The sequence below is a fragment of the Camponotus floridanus genome, unplaced genomic scaffold (genome assembly GCF_003227725.1).
Source record: "Camponotus floridanus strain SB8 unplaced genomic scaffold, Cflo_v7.5 scaffold37, whole genome shotgun sequence".
NCBI lineage: Eukaryota > Metazoa > Arthropoda > Insecta > Hymenoptera > Formicidae > Camponotus > Camponotus floridanus.
This window is the reverse complement of record NW_020229514.1, coordinates 1,576,615-1,595,595: the sequence shown is the minus strand read 5'-3', so window position 1 is coordinate 1,595,595 and position 18,981 is coordinate 1,576,615. Positions and strand designations below refer to the sequence as shown.

The 18,981-nt window shown below is 36.2% G+C and overlaps 1 protein-coding gene across 1 annotated transcript in view; it reads left to right on the top strand.

Annotated features, from left to right (window-relative positions):
• The first annotated feature begins 4,970 nt into the window (after positions 1-4,970).
• The window catches only part of LOC105253206 (alpha-mannosidase 2), a 132,808-nt gene continuing 118,797 nt past the window's right edge, over positions 4,971-18,981 (top strand). Inside the window, exon 1 of the mRNA XM_025411042.1 lies at positions 4,971-6,244. The gene's annotated coding sequence lies outside the window, so the exon portion shown is untranslated. The remainder of the gene's footprint in view (positions 6,245-18,981) is intronic.

Below are 18,981 nucleotides of genomic sequence, written 5' to 3'. Positions count from 1 at the left end.
GTAGCTGTATACAAATTCACGCATCTCAATAGACAAGTAAAAATGAGATTTTTTTCGTAAATATTACATGAGCGTAAATTCGTTATACATCATTTATTCTTTTTCTCCGCCGTTTATTTTTGCGCGCATTTATCATTTGGGACATTTTTAAAGCAACAAGATAAAAATGATGACGCGAAGGTAAGAAGAATGCGCAAATTATACTTTTCGCGGCTATTATTTCTTTTCGAAGAAGCTCTGGAGTGGGTCAACCGGGTGAAGTCGCTACGAATACTACGAATTAGAAAAAGAAGTGAGTCGAGTCTTGTAGAAGAAATTGATTTGGGCGCAAAAAGGGGTGTGTTACCACGGTGGTAATGGTGACGCGTCCCGAATAACTTTCCAACTCTCTCCCATTCACCACGTTCTGCGTTTGCAACGTGTCGCCTGGCGCGGCAACCGTTCGTGACTGGTTCGTACTCGGGGTTTGCTGCAGTACAGGCGCATCTGTCAGGTGCCTTCCTCTCTCCCCACTCCCTTCCCCCGTCCTTTTCTTCGCGGATATTGGAAACCGGGATATGCCGTTGCATTTTCGCAATGTATTCTCTAACAATGCTCGAGAAATTTTCGCGAGAATTATCCCAAGACGCGGAAAAAAGTTACGACCGTGCCCGATGACGTTTTATAAAAATATCGCGGCGTTGACGAATATTTCGTATTCAATTGAACGCGGTATATTAGCTGTCCCAGGTGAGTGAACGTAAAACAAAAAGCTGGTATCCCCTATCTAAATATACAGGGTGTCCATTCGAGTTTATTCGTAACGATATTCTCACATTATATTTCTGATTGTGAATAAAATTAAGATAATAAAGAATTTAAAAATTAAGCTTGAAAAGTGCAAAACAACAAATTCTTCCTCGGTTAATTATTTCTTCTTTAACATAAATTATTTAATTTTATATAATTTTATTTTACTAGAAATTTGACTTCTTTAGACGAATTAAAATGTTATATTTCGTATTTTAATCGTCGATGAAAGACACCGATAAATGCAATTACAAATATAGCAATAAGCAATTACCTTATGTGTAATGCCGCATTTTGTGCGAGTGGGTCCCGCGAGAACGATAACTCGTGACGTAATGCAAAATTAGACAAGAACGGGGGTTCGCTTAAGCAAAAATGGAAGAGCCGTCTAGGGAAAAAAGATGTAAAACGCGATAAAAGAATTCAAGACCGAACGCGAAGGAGAAGAGGAAAGAAGGCAAGCAAAACTACATCCGAATGTCCCTACTACGACGTCTCGCGCGCGTTCGGGACACATTTTTCCTTTACGGAAAAGAAAAGTAATATTTCCGTATGATTTACATGCCGGGCGGTAGGTCGCTCGTTAATAATTCAATTTTCAATCTGGTCTTAATGCTCGCCGGGTTTTCCCCAACTTCCATCCCCCTTCCTCTCCGTTCTCGTCTGTCTCTTCCCCTCCCTCCAGTTCTCTTTACTTTACGTTTTCGTGCCACCGTCGCCGTTTCCGCCCGGCGCGTCTCTCTTTTTCTTTCCTCTTTTTATTTCTCCTTTATTCCTTTCTTTTTATTCCTCGGCACTTATCCCGCCATGTCGACGTCCAGATAAGGGCGAAATAAGTACGGCGAGCGTGAATAAATTTTTACATCGCCGTCCAAGTTTGGCCCGTACTTTTCGTGTTCGCGCGTCTCTCGTAATCAAAAGCAGTGGAATTTGGCAAAGGGAGAAAGAATCAGGCAGATATCTCTCTTTTAAAAATTAATGAAAATTGCATCGTCGAGACGCGAGAACAAGGATATCCGGCAGAAGCGGAGAGACTTTCAAGGTCAAACTGCGAGTGAATTAAGCGGTCGAGGTTGGGTGCTAATTAAAGCATGGTTCGGCGTCTCGAGTTGCGCGGCAACTCGAGATTGGTTGATTCGATTAACTATAGGCAAAGTTTCACGTCTCTTACGCGTTACTGTAGCCTAATATACGAATAAATTACTACTTATCGGTGCATTGCAAAATGTTTGCGATCTATAAATCTATAGCTCGAATAAACCGCCGTTGTTCCGCCTTCTACCGCAATATCTCGTAATTATCCAATTTAAAACTTTGTAATCCGTATAGAAATAAAAAGTTGCATTAATTGTTGCGGGGAGGAGATAATGTACGTAAGAGAAAAAAATTATTTCGAAAGTAAAACGAGAAAAAATCTTACGTAAGAAAAATTTTTCGATATTACATCTCTCTCTTTCTTCCCAAAGTTTATTACAAACACAATCTTGGCTATTATATATTTTTAAATTAAATAAAATTCCTTTTTAGGAGCAAAGTTTTTAAAAAATTAATAATTAAAAAAAATTATTAATAAAAATGTAAAAACGCTAATTAATATATACAATAAAGAAATAATAATTTTTTAGATACACTTGTAAAAGGAACATATTCCGCAATAATTCAAGTCTTCAATCATGATTTTCGTTTAACTTAATCCTAAGGATCTTTGAGTCTCATTAAAGTCTTGTTTCGTTCGCTAGAGAGATATATTCTTTAGTTAAAATTTATTATCTTTCTAATTAATCTTCTCTCTCGAAAAAATCTGAAATAAGTTTGCTAGAGAATATAATTTACATTTTTCGCAATTACTTTTATATTTCATCAACTTTGCAAACTTTGTTACAAGACTATCGGAAACTTCTTTGCTTTATTTCATCTAATAACGATACGTATAATATTATACGCATAATAAAAATATATAAATAATATCGCAACAATTTCGTAGAGAAGAACAGGAATATATATCTCAATTACTTGTCTCCATAATTAGCAAAATAAAAGCGAATATCCGTGCGAATATATGATCGAATAAACTCATCAATGTTCTCGTAAACTTTGTTGTAAAGCCAGGCAGCAGCCTCGGGCGGCGTGCACATTACATTCCTTTAATCCGTTTACTTGTTCCACTTTTCCTGAGTAATGCAGTTTCATAATTGTGCGAGTGTATACGAACTTTAAGAGCGCATGCAAAGAATGCTGCACGTGCCTGGGATCGCCATCTCTTGGAGATTAAATTTACATGATTAAGAGAATTATCTTACTCTACGAAATCGTTTTATATTATATTCGTTGTATCTTTGATTAGGAAAAGAAAGATGTGATAACATTTATGATATTTCTTCATTCAGAATTCGACGAAACACACATGATAAAAGAATAAAATATATATATTTATATTTTGCGATAAAACCCGATCAATAAATGAGAAAAATTATGTTTACAAAAAATTTTGAGCAAAAATTCCAATGTTAAAAAGCTAATTGTGCTATACATTACGTCGCACATTTTTTGTATAAAGATTCTTTTAAATATTTCAATTAATCATGTGTTAAATCGTCACTTGAAATTTGACAAATACAATTTTACATTTTCACTAAAGCATTATGAGACAACTTTTCGAAGTCAACTTTTCGTGTAACATTATAAATGACTTTTTAAAAATAGAATAAGCAAAATTGCTGTCTTAAAAATTGCAGTCTCTTCTCTCTGCGAACTAATTGCATAAAAATTGCAATCTTTTCTCTCTGCGAATAAATAAAACAATATTCTTAAAATAATATTTTACTTTGAAACAGGAAGTAAATCAGGAAACTTCCTCCTAAAATAAAGATTCGCGGCATTTTCTTCTTCAATCCTGATTTCCTAAAGATCAATCAACGAATAATCAAGGAAACTCTGACATATTTCTCAAGTAAGATTTATTACGCGAACTTATTTCCCGAAAGCTTTTATTAGAAATGAAATCTAGAGAGTTCAGTGGAGGATCAATACGGACAGAGATCACGAGGGTTAACCACCGGAAACGATCGCGTGCAGAGTGGCTGGCCGCGAAAGGAAAAACATCGTTCGAATGTCGTGCGGTGTCGATTTGATTTTCCGTCCCAAGGACAAATCGCGGTTGGATTTTAAAAGGCGGCCTACCGCGGTCGCGGATGTGTACGTGTGTGTCGGTCTGGGAAAAAAAACAAATTTGTATATTCCGGTTATATACTTTGTCCAGTGCGCAAACTCGACTAGTCGTTCGACTCGATGGTCCGTCCCTTCCCCGTTCCTCGATATTTCAGCCCCGCTCTTCCCCGCTCCCGCGAACTAACCTATCCGACAACAGGTCCGTCCTAACAACGGGAGTCCTTAGAAGAGTCGAATAATCGTGTCAAATTATACCGTGATACATCAAATTAATTCGAGGGATTGTAACGAAAATATTTACAAGATTTTCCGCAAAGAATTAAATATAAGAAAAATGTATAAAGGATATAAAAAAAAAAATATATATATAAGAAATACGCATAAGAATATGTATCGAACACACAAATTAATAATTCGACGAGTACAAATTTAATTAATATTTTTAAATAATTTTTTGCGACATTTGCAAAAGAAGAAAATATTGAAAATGTCATATTTTACGACACGTTTGTACAGAATCGTGTCCGATAATGCTTATGATATCTCGGAATGAAGAAATATCATTAGATACATATATTACACAAAATATACACATTTCGTATTTATCTGTCATTAAAAAAAAGATTGACGCGTGCTGAGGAGGACATCCCCGGCGCGCCGGTCAGTGGTAAGAGAGAAATTCTACTTACCGGCGGGGCGAAACGTCAGAGGCGTCTGCGGCGGCTGCCTACGGTCCTGCGAAGCATCCCTCTCGCGGGCCTTGGCGCCGTTTCTCCATCTCTGTCCATCGCATGCAGGGAAGTCTCGTCGCAAGGTCTTCGGGGCTTGCTCTCTCTCCCTCCGTCGATCCTCGCTCGAATCCCTTCTTCGTCAGCCGGACTCCTTCTCCCCCTCGCGTTTCTGTCTCGCTCTCGCTCCACCTTGCGTCGTCGGATGGTGGGGCACGGATGAACGCGGTCGGACGACAGTCCTTCCGCGGATTGCGGAGGTCGTGGCGTCGTTCGATGTCTCGCGCGCTCGACGTCACTCGTCGCATCCTCTCGACATGTCAGGACATCCCATCGGCGCATAAACGGAGCACGAGACGCGACTCCGATCGACGCGAATCACGCGTGCACTTGCCAGAGAGAGACGGAGCGAGAGGATGAGGGAGAGGGGTGCAGGAGCAGCGCAGGAACGGAGACTCCGCTTCCCGTCCTTCGGCGACGTTATCGTATGGTAGTCGCGCGTGGCGGAAGCTCTCTCTCTCTCTCTGTCACACGTAGATAATACGCGATGTACACGCGTACTTCGCTTCGTTGTCCCTCGGCCTTCTCGACAAGGTTACCGCGTCGCGTTGTTGTTGTCGTCCCTTCCCCCGCGCACTCGGAATTCCATCGCGGTGTGAGACGTAAGCGCGAAACGACGTCCCCGGCGAATTAATCCGCTCGATCAACGATCGGGATGAGCGACAGACACTTTCGCGAGACGCGACGTTGCACTTTCGCATCTCAACGAATCTGGTGAGTTGCAAACTTCAAACGGTTGCCTGCAGTTGCCACACATGCGTCACGTGACGTACTTGACTTTGGCGAATTTCAAGAAGGACGCGCGCCTTTCGTGCAGTCTCGAATCTTCGCGAACGTTGCGCGGAATCCGCGAGTGCGTGTCTTTAATAACTCCGATTTCGTCTCTCTAAGGACATTCGCGCGCGAGTGAGGATATTTCGCGTAAGACGTTGAATATTCCCATTGTTTCCGCGAATGCGTCGAGAATAGAAACACTCGCTCGCGTCACTTGTGCGCGAAGGAATCGTCGGGCAGGGAAAAATCGACGATACATCCGCGAGTTTTCGATCCCGAGAAACGAGAGAGAGAGAAATAGAGAGAGAGAGAGAAGAGAAATAAATCTCCACTTTGATTTCGACTCGCGAGACGCAACGCGAAGTGAGGCGCGACGCGAAGTGTGGAGCTCACGCGGGGGAGAAGGAGGCAAGCAATCAGCGGAGTGGGGGTAGGCGTCGCGTGACGCGCGCAAAAATTTCGACTCGCCGCTCCCTCTCTCGTTCCGGACGACCTTCATACCGCGACGAGTCGTTGGACCGCGAGTGTCGCATTTTCTTGCCCGGAAAGGTAAACCGCGTCTCGTAATTGATCGAATCTCGCGGAGTGAATATCGAGGACTTCGTGCTCGCGAGTGATTCAGTGCCATGGGACATACATCCAGCCGGGCCTCGGCGATCGTCGTACGTGCTCCTTGAGGATTTCGCGGACACCTGTGGACACTTGACGAGTTGCCATGGCGACCAGTGAGTAGAAAAATAACGGTCGCGACGCAAAAGGGCTGTAATCGTGAAAAGCGAGAGCTAATTCTCTCTCGAATATGCGATATTTCCTCGAATATTCGCACGATATGAAATGTAAAATTTATACTATTTCCGGATGCGCGCGCTAATCTCGTAATACGCAAATAACATTACGGCGTTGTTCTAGAGTTGCAAATTCAAAATGATACCGTTATATGTTAATGTGACCGAATTCGACTGCCTATTTAAATTATTAATTTCGTAATTATATATATAATATTGGAATATATCAGATAGTTATTTCTATGTATTATACTAATATTATATACAGTTAATTGGCATATTAAATATTAATGCTCATAATATTCGTGATAATTTTGAGTGATTTGCGTAATACATATTGGCGTGATAAATTCAATATTGGATAATTTTAAAGTCGAAGATTTAAAAAATAAATAAGTAAGCTGTTGTCTCTCCAAATATTTTCGCTTAATATTACCGAAATGCAAAATTTAAAAAGTCAAATAACCTCCGAACATGTAACTATTTTGAAATGATATTTATTTAACTTGAAAAACATTTGTCTTATACATATATCATAAATAATTTTAAATAATTTAACGTCATAAACAATTTTATATATTTATATGTCGATAATAATTTTATTTCTGCTATCTATTTCTTGCTGTTGTTTTAATTTTAACGTTGTTTTTTTTTCAAAATAAAGATTTCAAGGAATTTTCCAAAATAATACGATTACATACCAATAACGATTACAGCCTTTTAATGTCAAGTCCTCTGTTTTAATAATTTGTGTCATTAAAAAACAATCGTTTTGCATGTATTCTCGAATATTTCTGTAAATGTCACGATCCATTCTAAATATCACCTTGACCTTTATAAAGAATCGAGTCGAGCAAACTACTGGATTTATTTCAATCTTGTTTGCCTTGTAAATAGGAAACAAAAAATTTGCGAACAAAAGTATTTTTCGTTTATTTTTCTTTGTTTAACATTTATTAATTCAAATATGTTAGCGTCGTATTTATTCATTAATAGCATTTTTTTAATTCGTCAGTGACAAAAATACGTGCGAAACGAGTGTTGCATAGTTAAGAAAATTCATGTCACGAAAATATATGATTTATGCATAAATCTCGTCATTTTATCTCGAATCAATGATGCTAAAAAGTTTGTTTCGCACTTCCTTCCGGTGGCTTCTTTCTCTTCCTCCTCAGAGTTGTTACCAAAGTTGCTGATTGCAACACGCGAACTTTATGTTGTCTATTCGCCTCATCAAAAATGTATAAACTGCATCAGCAAAGTCTCGTTAAGCAGAATAGCAAACTATCGTCACTTTTACGCGAACGAAATCTCAGAAATTGCCGGAAATTTCAAGGGACAAGCCGTTGACAACAAAATTTTAATTTCATATAATACTCGATGTATTAAACATGATAATAATTTGAGAGCTATGATAAATACGTTTCTAAATTATTAATCCTTGACGCGAAACGATCGCAAGATTTTTTCAAAAATTTCCATTAATAACACTGATGGATGATATTAAATTCCTATATTAAATTCGATATATATATATTCGATTAATTTAAAGATAGTGTTATGAGTATTTAATTGAGCAAGTAATATTTTTTTAATTGCCAGATTTAGAAACTTTAAATTTAGCTTCTTACGAGTTTAATTAAGATTAAAAATATTAATAATATATGCAATTTTTCGAGATAAAATTCCGAGATAAAATTCCAATTTTGCATACGTCAAGCTTTCTCAGCTTTCTTGTTCGCTTTCGCTTAATGTTTACGCGAAAAGTTACGAGGCTTTATCGATTTATTCTCGATGGATTCTTTTTATCGTTTCATTCGCATGCTGCAGCTAGAAAGTTTCAGGCCCAACCTTTCGGTTTAGTTAATGGTCGCGTGTCTTGGACGAAAAGTGGAGCGAACTAACGTTTTATCATCTGTCCCGTTTCAAGGTCGTAAAGGTTTCTTCTTGTTCGTGGTCGTAAGATGTTGATTATCGAATCGACTCGGTTGAAACATTATGCGCAACATACAAGAAAAAGCTAAGAATCGTGCATTTGTTTAAAGATTACATTAATTATGAGATTACATTTATTTTGCGAAGAATGGAAAAGAATTATTTTATATGACTAAATCTTTTATCCGTATTTTAAAATGCGAAAAATCCTCGAAAAATGCGATATAATTTTAAATCATTAAATCGGAGCACATTTTGTGAAGAGTAAAAATAATCGCCACGATTTTCTCTTTAATCGTATTTATAAATTTAATTCAACAAAACAGCTTTCATTTTCTGATGTTTTAAATTTTTTTACATTTTATTAGATATAAAAATATGCGCGTTTGAAAAAATATGTCGGCTACGGTCTTTTAAATCCGATCGCCTGCAAAATCGAGCGACTAAAACACGAGCGATTCTAAAAGTCTTCGATTTCGTTTTATTTTTTATCAATACAAGTCGCTTTATTTTTTATCGATACAAGTCACTTTGTCCGCGGTTACGGTTCGTGCTCTACGCAATGTACTCTATACATTATCGTGTAAAGGATTGTTTTCCAGGAAGAATTATTACGCATTCCGCGCTGGTCATATATGCATCTATTTTCGCATTGAATTCTATGATGTAATGCTTACATAGTGGGTAAATCCAACAAAGATATAACGCATCCATTATGTAAAATATTAAGCCTTATTTTGCGGAATTAATTGCGAGAGATAATTGCATTCTGAACATAACGAGAACTGAAATATTTTTCATCGGTGAACTTGATACTCGTACAATCAATACCTATTCGTATAATAGATAATAAAAATGATTAACAGTAGCGATTCTTGATTATATTACCTGTAAATGCTACAACATATATCTCGAAATCATAGTCATTGATTTCCGACATATTTTTTATCGGCTTTTATTTAAATTTAAAAAAATATTACGATCGAAGAAAAGATTCGTATGCATCTCGAATGGAATCTATAAAAATTAGAATTAATAAATCAGTAAAATATTTCATCTCTCGATTTTATTGTTTTGCACAAGTATTGATAAAATAATAATTTATATTATCGCACTATATAAAACATATATTAATAGGAGTATATAAATTTTACAATCTCATTTTCTTGAAATTGATTCTTGAATTTCCTCGACTCGAGACACTTTTTCTCTCGCGATACAACAAATAACACTTACGGAAACTTTGTGAAAAATCGCAGCCAGCTGACGATATATTTTAGGTACTTTGCGATCCTTCGTAAAGTAAAGCAACGTGTTTCTTTATCTCTCGTCAACATTTCGTTCCGTTCCGGAGACATTTCGGTTTGCTTTGATTTTCGGCGAATCGAATAGTTTCTCTCCAAAGTCTGCGTGAAACCTCGTTTCGATATTTCCGAGGATTAGCGGCAACCGACGGAATTTTATTCGCTCGGCCAGTAAAATACCAGGAACGAGCTCCTTGTCCCCTTATGCAGCAACTCGTCGTCCGATTCTCTCGCGTCGAACTCGGCAGTTTTAACTCTCGTCGCGCGAAATATCTCGCCGTGAATTCCTCCGTTTTATTGGAAGCGAGAGGAATTTTATTCGCGACGACTCGTATATCGGAAGTTGGACGCTGGTTACGTCGTTGAAAGTAGAGGAAATATAACATTATATATGTATATATTTTTTATATATTATATATATATTTTATTAAATTTATTAAAGTAAATTTTCCCTAAAGGTTGAGGAATTTTGGGAAATTAAACTTTAAAGATGCGTGGCTGACGATATTTTCCTGATTTAATTTCGAGCGGCTTCGGGAATTAGATTGGATTTTTAATCGAGGTTTAATTGTCCGAATACCCAACGAAAATATTTAATTATCCAAAAAACGGATTTGCAATTAAATTCTGGAAACGAGCCTGCTTTAAGTTTCATACGAAAAGTGCGCGACTTTTGCGTCCGATTGTCCTCTATATTCGATGAATTCTTCGCGTCTCTCCAGTCTCCTTACAAAAGTTTCTACACTGTCGCATATTTTACTGCATATTCGGACGATGCGCCTGCATTTCTGTCGATACCCATTTCCGGCGTATATCTCGCGCGCTGTTAGACGTAGACGTGTTGGAATCCGGTGTGACATTCGAGTATTCTGCTATCCGTTTCTTCGCACTAGCTAAAATATCTTTCCTCGACAGGTGGTATCTTCTAAAAGTACTTGCATCATGAATCCGTGAAATGGCACGTTTCTTTATCAAATTTTTAATAATATCACGCGCGTGACAACAGCTGTTTTTAATTAAAGAAGATGCACGACTCATGCAACGCAATTAAATTAATTATCACAAATGATATTCATTAATGTGCGATATTCACAAAATGCTGATATTCATTAATCAGCGATAAATATATCGCTGATTTATTTATATAGTTTATTTTTGACAAATATTTCAAATATAAAAATTTGTAAATATATATATTTATATCTTAATATGATTATCATTTATGATAATAAAATAAATTAATATATAAATTAAATGTCCTATAAAATAAATAAAAAATTATAACTTCAGAAAACATTTTTATATTAGATACACATTTAAATTTAAATGATCAGATTTCCTTTGCTTTCTATAACAATATTTTATCTGCTGTTGAAAATTTTTTATCTGCTCTGAATAAACGACTCGCGGTGAAAGGGGGAGAGATGGTTTGTGGGAAACGGGATCTCTCTCCAACATTATTCCGCAGCATTTGTTTTATGAATCTGTTTACACGTACGATATATGCATGTTCGTTTAAAAACTAGCTTTTTAAACACACCTATGGGTGAAACGGGAAAAGAAGAGACGATAAGAACGAGCCATTGACGGGTGTATGGCTTTAAAAATGGAAGAAACAGGCTAAGAGAACGGAAAAGTTGGAAAAAGAAGGGAAAAAAATCAAAAAAATATATATGCGAGTACGAGACGAGAGGGAACGAAACGTGATAAAAGTTAACGGTATATTCATTCAATAGCCATTTATCCAATTAGCGAGGATCACACGCGGTTCTGCGTCGATAGAAACTGAAACTGACACATGTGGAGGATGGATCGGATGACGGAGAAAGAGAAAGGGACTTGACGTTTCGCCGCTAAATTGCACGTGTTTAAAAGTCCGATTTCGAAACTATCTCGGTCGAAAGAAATTTGATGAGGCGATAATCGTTCCATGATTCTGTTCGTCGAATCGAAAGTTCGTTTCACCTGCTTATCCGTAACGTATGGAATATTCCGCGATACCGTACCTGAACATATAGGGTGGACGCTAAAATTGCCGATATTTCCGGTGCTAAATATTTAGTTTTTATTTTGTCGGAGATTAACAAAACATATATACGTTTATGCGCGCGCAGACACATCTTTATTCGGGGAAAAAGATAGAATTTACAATTATAATTCTTGTTGAAGCATAGAGATTACTTGAGATAGCAATTTTCTCTACATACGAAGAGGCCTCGTTTATTTCCTCCAATTCTTAAAAAGTCACGTCACTGTGACATTCAAATGGATATGCACGACTAGATAATTATATCGTTATTCGTGCATCAAATTGGATTCATGCGCCGCTTCATGACCTCGGCTTACATGACCATGTATCTAATTCACTTGATTTCTTTAGATCTTCTTTCCTATTTACGAATGAAGAAAGAGCGAGAGAGCTACACGCGCATAAAAGATTCATTTAACTGCTCATGTTTATAACTGTCAAGTCAAATTAAAAACATGTTATGTAATAACTGGTTTCACAGTGAATTTTAGAAACGTAATAATTTTTCTGCATTGTTGTAAATATTAAGAGCTTGGTTAATTGAAATATAATAATTGTATTTCAATTTAAATGTATGAACAATAAAAGGAGAAAAAGATTTTGGAATAATATTAAAAATGTTATTCTAAAATTTTTTAATTTACACACATGCATAGAAGATGTAATTGTCACGATTGTACGATATTGTGAATGCTGCTAACGTTTCGAAAGAACATGTTTTTTAATTAAATCTAAAGGAAAATTCATTTTATAATTTTTTTCTTCTAAAATGGAATAAAATTTGCCATTAAATTTATTATTTTCTAATCTTTTTATTTTTTTACCACATTTGTGCTTTTGCAGAGAACTTTTCGTAATAGTTGATTCGTTTAAATTGGCCGCTTAAACGCATTAACGCGATAACATACGTGATTGAAAAGAATTTGAATTGACGATTACATGTATATTTGCTTGCAACGCGATCGATAGTGTTCGATTAATGTTGGTTTATTTGCAAATTGTAGAACGCGACACTCACTAAATCGAACCGTTTTGCGAATGTTTATCAAAGTTTTTATGCGCATGATAACGCGTTATACAAACGTACAAATATCTCTCTGAGTATCCTGCTGTTCTGTTAAAATCATCGATACAATCCTTTTTACGGGATATGATAATCCAGTTTGTGATTGAAATCTGATCGTTAAAACGCTGCATGATCCTTTTCTCATATGAGTATACCGCGTGTCAAAGTATTATATATACTAGTACAATTTGGCTACGAATATTTTAACTTTGCAATTTGAAAGATAAAAATTTTCATATACATTTTACATTAAATTGCACATTTTTTCGGGTATCTTAGAGAGATGCATTTTTATATTTGTTTAATTTAAAGATTTATATATACACACACGTACATACTTTTATTTCTCTCTCTCTCTCAAAATATAATAATTAATTATATAATTAATAAATTTCTCTCAAAGTATAATTTTTAAATCACGTGGAAATCAAGTTTTATATAAATTAAAAGGCAAATTATTTTATATCGTATATATAATACGATATATTGTTTATGCGTAAAACTTATCACAGATGTACGAGATATTCTGTTTTGAAAGCGTGACACGAATCGTACGCGTTGCACAACTTTATCGATTTTATTCGAAAATACCTGACCAACGCGTATATCACTGTGAAACTGGCAGATTAATGTTTCCGCGCTCGTTACAGCAAACGTTTATATCTTTGCGTATGATTTATGGCATACGTTAGACGTGGCATTAAATCGACTTACGATCCTAGTCGTGATAGGGGAAACCTCTATGTAGTCTTGTCACATCGGAAAATGACAAGAAGGAATGATTAAAATGCATTTTCCCGATCCTCCCATCATTTTCTTCGAGAAGAATAAATCTGCTACAGTTTTAATTTTTTAATCTAAATCGTAGAATAAAATGCATAAATAAAACTTTGGAATATGTCTCGTTAATTTTAAGCTTCTCAAAAATATTTCTTACGAAACTTTGTGTTATTTAAAACGTGTCGTTAGTATTAATGTTTGGAAATCACGTGCTTTTCATGTTCTATTTTATACTGTTAAAGTATTTTTCATCGGATTAATCGACTCGCGATAAAAATCGCTCGTAATCCCTAGATTTCGGCGTCTTTGAAGAATGGGGAAAAAGGTGCATTATGAAATTGTAGAAAGATCTCCTTTCTCTCTCTCTGTCTGTCTCTCTCTCTCTCTCTCTCTCTCTCTCTCTCTCTCTCTCTCTCTCTCTCTCTCTCTCTGTGCTTCTGTCTCTCTGTCTCTCTCGCGCAGATATCATCGAGATATCGCCTAGCAACGAAAGCTGATAGCTTCCACTGAATCGATAGACGCCCTGTAATGCAATATATCGGATGGCACTCCTCGGCCTTCGGCTTATGCCCTGTCTCTCGCTTTCCCTTCCTCCCCTTTCCCCTTGCCCCTGTCTGTCTCGTTTCTCTCTATCGTGCGCTCTATGTACTCGCGAGAGTCCATGTACCAGTTGCCCTTGAGTAAATACATTTATTCCTCCTTTCCCTCCCTCCCTCCCCCCTCCTCCCCCCGCCTTCCTGCTCCCATACACCCCCGCCGCGTCGCGTACGTGTGTGTACGCATGCAAATTCGTACGCGACATGCGTTTGCCCGTGAGGCGTGAATCGAACGCAGGAAGTCAACCGTTGCAGCCGACGAGGGCGGGCTTCCATTCGCTTTGATCGTGGCCACGATGAGATTTTCCGTCCCAAATCTTGAATCGTCATTTATTTCCGGACAAGAATGATTAAATATTACAATGGTACCTCTCGAACAATGAAAACTTTAATAGGCGATAAGCGAAAAAAGAGTTAAATGGATAGAAAAAATTTATGCTACGTCTGAAAAATGACTCATTTGAAAATCACCGATGTGACACTTATATATTCGTTGTAATAGTCTTCGATGGGAATATTTGCGACGCTAAATTCGAATCGTAAGTGCCATCAATTTTTTTTTTCAAAGCTTTGCGTTTCAATCTATTTTTTTCTGTAATTGAATATATTTAAATATAAAAACAACACGTTATATCGAATGCATACGCATTTATAGGCTACGTTTAATGCACCGTGTAAGATTAGACGAACGAAATTAGATTTCGATGCAGTTAATTAAATTAAAAATTTAGTCGAAACTTTTTCTCATTATAACTTTTCGATCGAAGGCAGGTGTCGTAAATTTTTCTATAAACAAGTTTCCAAAGTAACGAAATAGTATGCTATTAGCAGGAACAAATATCGCAGCAATGGCTGTAGTATTGCAGGCGTACGGAATTTATTTTGATAGGAAAAAAAAAGTGTCGATCGATTTTCCGGGGTTCGAAGTGGCCGATGCAACGTATACCGACGAACGTTTCCGCATTCGTGTGAGAAATTGCGTTTTTTTATCACCCTATTTCCCCGCGTGCGTTTAAGGAATGGAATTCCTCACGTTGTTGAATATTCATCGTATGCCCAAGAAATTTCATTAAGATGAGAGAGAGAGAGAGATTCTCGAAAGCGATATAGCGTGCAATACTACAAGTACTTATTATTATTCTCGATTAGAGAATTGCGAGAATTGTTTCGATATTTTCCAAGACGGACAAACAGATATATTCAACTTTGAGTTTTTTTTTACCAAAGCTAAAAAGGAAAATTATTAACGAGTAAAAGTTTATAAAGAAATAATACGAGCGTGCATCATTTGATTTTGCGCGTCGTGCGATATTTCATGCGATTTACACGTCGAGTTACGAAGCGTAATATAATTCCATGGATTTATTCCATGTCACGTTCGTGTATCCCATGATTTTATGCATGGCAATGACACGTTCCGTCGCGTGCATCGGACGAGGCATATTGTGCGAGAGTAGTTTTGTATTTAGCCGCGGATCTTCGTAACGTAACGGGTCTAGCAAGTTTTACGAGGGATCCGGAAACTTGTATTCGTCCGTGTCACGGGTTTACCGATTGGACCATGATAATCGAAACTTTGAGAGTAGCATCTTGAGCCGCGAAAAGAAGGAACGAAAGTTGCCGAAAATGTAGCTAAATTTTTCATGTTTCTTTTTTTTTTTTTCGTTAAATGGGATGTACCTTGCTATCTTTTTTTCATTCGACTGAAAAATGATATCGATTACGTGAGTGTAATACAAGAATATTGAGCAAGACGTAAATAATTGAGAGTTTTAAACAATAGAAGAGCTGGAAAAAATATTAGAAATTTCATTCTTTTGATGGTATATAAAAATTTATAGATTTATAATATTTCGCAAAATTATAAATATATTTTAATCAAAAATTTTATTCTTTTCTGATTAATATTATAATAAAATTTGTATCAACTTTCGATAAAATAATTTATTTTTTTGTTAAATGTATATGAACGCATTGCAGCATATAACGTGGTTTTATACCGGTGACAATGACCCGGCTTTAGAGGCGCCCTTTATGGATCTCTAACCGGTATGTTGCCCCTCCTTCCTCTCTTCCTCCCTTCTCTTTCTCTTTTTCGATAAAGCTCGAGTGAGTTTGCTTGCGTTTCTTCGTAGCGTACGACTTATTAGGACATGCTTTTCCTCAGCCGATACGAAATAGGAAGAAGAGAATACGGAAAAAGGCGCGCGCGAAACTTTCAGTAAGAAATCTCGCTCCTCAGTGAGAGAGAAAACTTCTCACGATACGCTGAAAAAGGCGAGAAAATCAGTTTACCGGCTGCACCTCGTCTGTAACGACTTATTTCATCAAGGTGGAAATTCGATAGCGCGAACAATATCGCGATACGGAAAGCGATATCGTTTTCCCTCGACAATGCTTAATTATTATGACGAAGAAAGGAATAATCGTATCCTCTTCTGCCTCGAACGATCTCGCAATCTATGCAGTATTATACTTTACAAGAACGTAATTAGTAAGCAACTCTCGCGCGTTGCATTGTGAAATTAAATTTTATGCATATTATTATTCGTTTCTTTAGATATCAAGTGGATGTAAAAGTTCCTTGCCTCATGATGCAAAATTATCTCATCGTAGAGAAGAATGAAATAATTCCATCGTCGGTATCGTTGCTGCAATTGCGCTCATTATGCGCGATATCTTGTATTATTATCCCTATAAAAAACTTGGGTGATTTCAAATTTAAAATATAGGATTGGAGTTTTGTGTAATGGCGAATTAATGCGGATTGAACCTCAGTTCAATTTCATCTTGCAATAATTTTGCAAAAAACGTTTTCACTATGCAATCTCCGGTTGTTGAGAAAGGAATCAGCAAATGAAGCCAGATATAATCGCGATGACATTGCATCTTTCCCAGATTTGCTCGTAATCGCGGTGGATGTATACGTATATAAGAAAATGGCGATGAAAAAAACGAGAGAAAAGCCAAAGAGGGACAAAAATACAGAGAAACGCCCCGTGAGACAAGTTTCGCGCTCTCATTATTTTACATCGAATAATCTTTCGATAATATATCGTTATCATCCGATATTTTAATATGCAATTTGTGTATGCAAGATAAAGAGAGAGGGAATATAAAGGAGATTTTTATGTTTCACACTATTATCTATCTCTTACAAAATAATATATGACGATAACGTATCTAGTCTAAATTCCCGAGATTTATGTATGCGCTGTTATATCTTTCTTGCATCTTGCTTATATGAATAGTGAACGCGTGTGTTGTATATTATTATGCGAATGCATTGCATTAGTTTTCGAATAATTTTCATTATTCTCTTTCAACTCGAGTTTTATCGCTTATAAAAGAAAGTTGATTACATTGTTTGCGTTTTTTTTTATTCCACGTGCGGATTTTTAATCAGCGCAACTAGCGAATCTGCAGTATACGGGAGATAAACTATGAATCTCGTAATGGGAAAATTTAAATGAATTTTTTATTTCGCCGACAATTTTCGCATCCTGATTTGATCGCGCGATTTTATTTCCTTTGGTCGGTCGTTTATATAGAGCAAAGTTTGCGTCGCGCAGATTTTCATCACAATGAATCTATTTACTCTGGAACGTACTATCGAAACTCTCCATTTACGTCGTGGATTTATATATCTGTTAGGAGGTCAGACGAATGGTGGCAATCTGGAAAAGAAGAAACCGCGATGGGCGGGTTGGTGGCAATGACTTTTCGCTTTGCGGCAATCCTAGCCCGATCTCGCACTTTTGTTCGCGACTTTTGATTTATTTTATATAAATCAGAAACTCGCGTGCAAGGATACTGTTTTCGAAATTGAGAAAAAGATTAGGAGTAAGTACGGAAAGTGTAGCGAGAGTCTCTCGTAATTTTTACCAATTAAAAGTTTGAAAAAACTTTGAATTTATATAATTTATAATTTTATTACATTTTCTACTTTACATAATACATGTAAAATTGTACGTTTAATCTACAAAATATTTTTGAAAACTACGTGAAGCAATTAAAAAAGTTGCGGGAAATATTGCAATAATTTAAAAATGGGAATTTTTAAAACTTTTTAATTTTCTGCGATTATTTTTAAAATTGCTGCGGAAACAAATCTAGAAAATTATGCACAATTTTCGTCAAACGACGAGCGAGGATTTCGTCGATCCAGCTATTCCGTAATAGTAATCGAGATTATCAGAAGAACCAAGTGGACCTTTTAATTCCGTGACCCCAGTGGAATTAAATTCTCTTCTAATTTTGTGCAGTCTGCGAAAATAATGCGACACATACGTGCGAGAGAAAGATAAGTCCCGTACTTCTGTTCTTCGTTTTCTCTATTCGTTTTATACGTTTTCTCCCTTTCTCTCACGACTGCAGCCGCGATTTTGTATCAGATGAGTCTGTAAGGTTAACAGGTGACTTCAGTTGGCGCACGTTTCGAGTATAATTAATATGACGAACGGCTCGTTTCACCGTTAAAACACAACGCAGTAGGAGAATAATAGGTAGGTTTTACCGAGGGAATGAGAGCATGCATGGAAATTTCCAGATTTCCCCATTTTTAATATTGTTTCTTTCTTCAATAGTTAGAAAATATCTCTCGTTCGTTTAAAATATGAATCGTATTAAAAATATAATTTGTTACAATAATTTTATTTTTCTATTAAAGTAATTATTTTCAACAATTATTTTATTCAAATCATGTTATTCGTTTTAACTCGCAGTGTATTAGAATATATTTCTAATGGAAATTATTAAATTATGTAATAAAATGTATGTTATTGCATTATATAATAATTTTTAAAAAATATATAAAGTACACGAAATAATTCTTTTATGCAAATATTAATATAATTTAATATAATTAAATTTATTCATATTTGAAGAAATTGATAGGATAGACTAAGAATAAAGAATTGTTATAGAATTGATTTTACTAAATAATATAATACAAATTAAAGACTAAG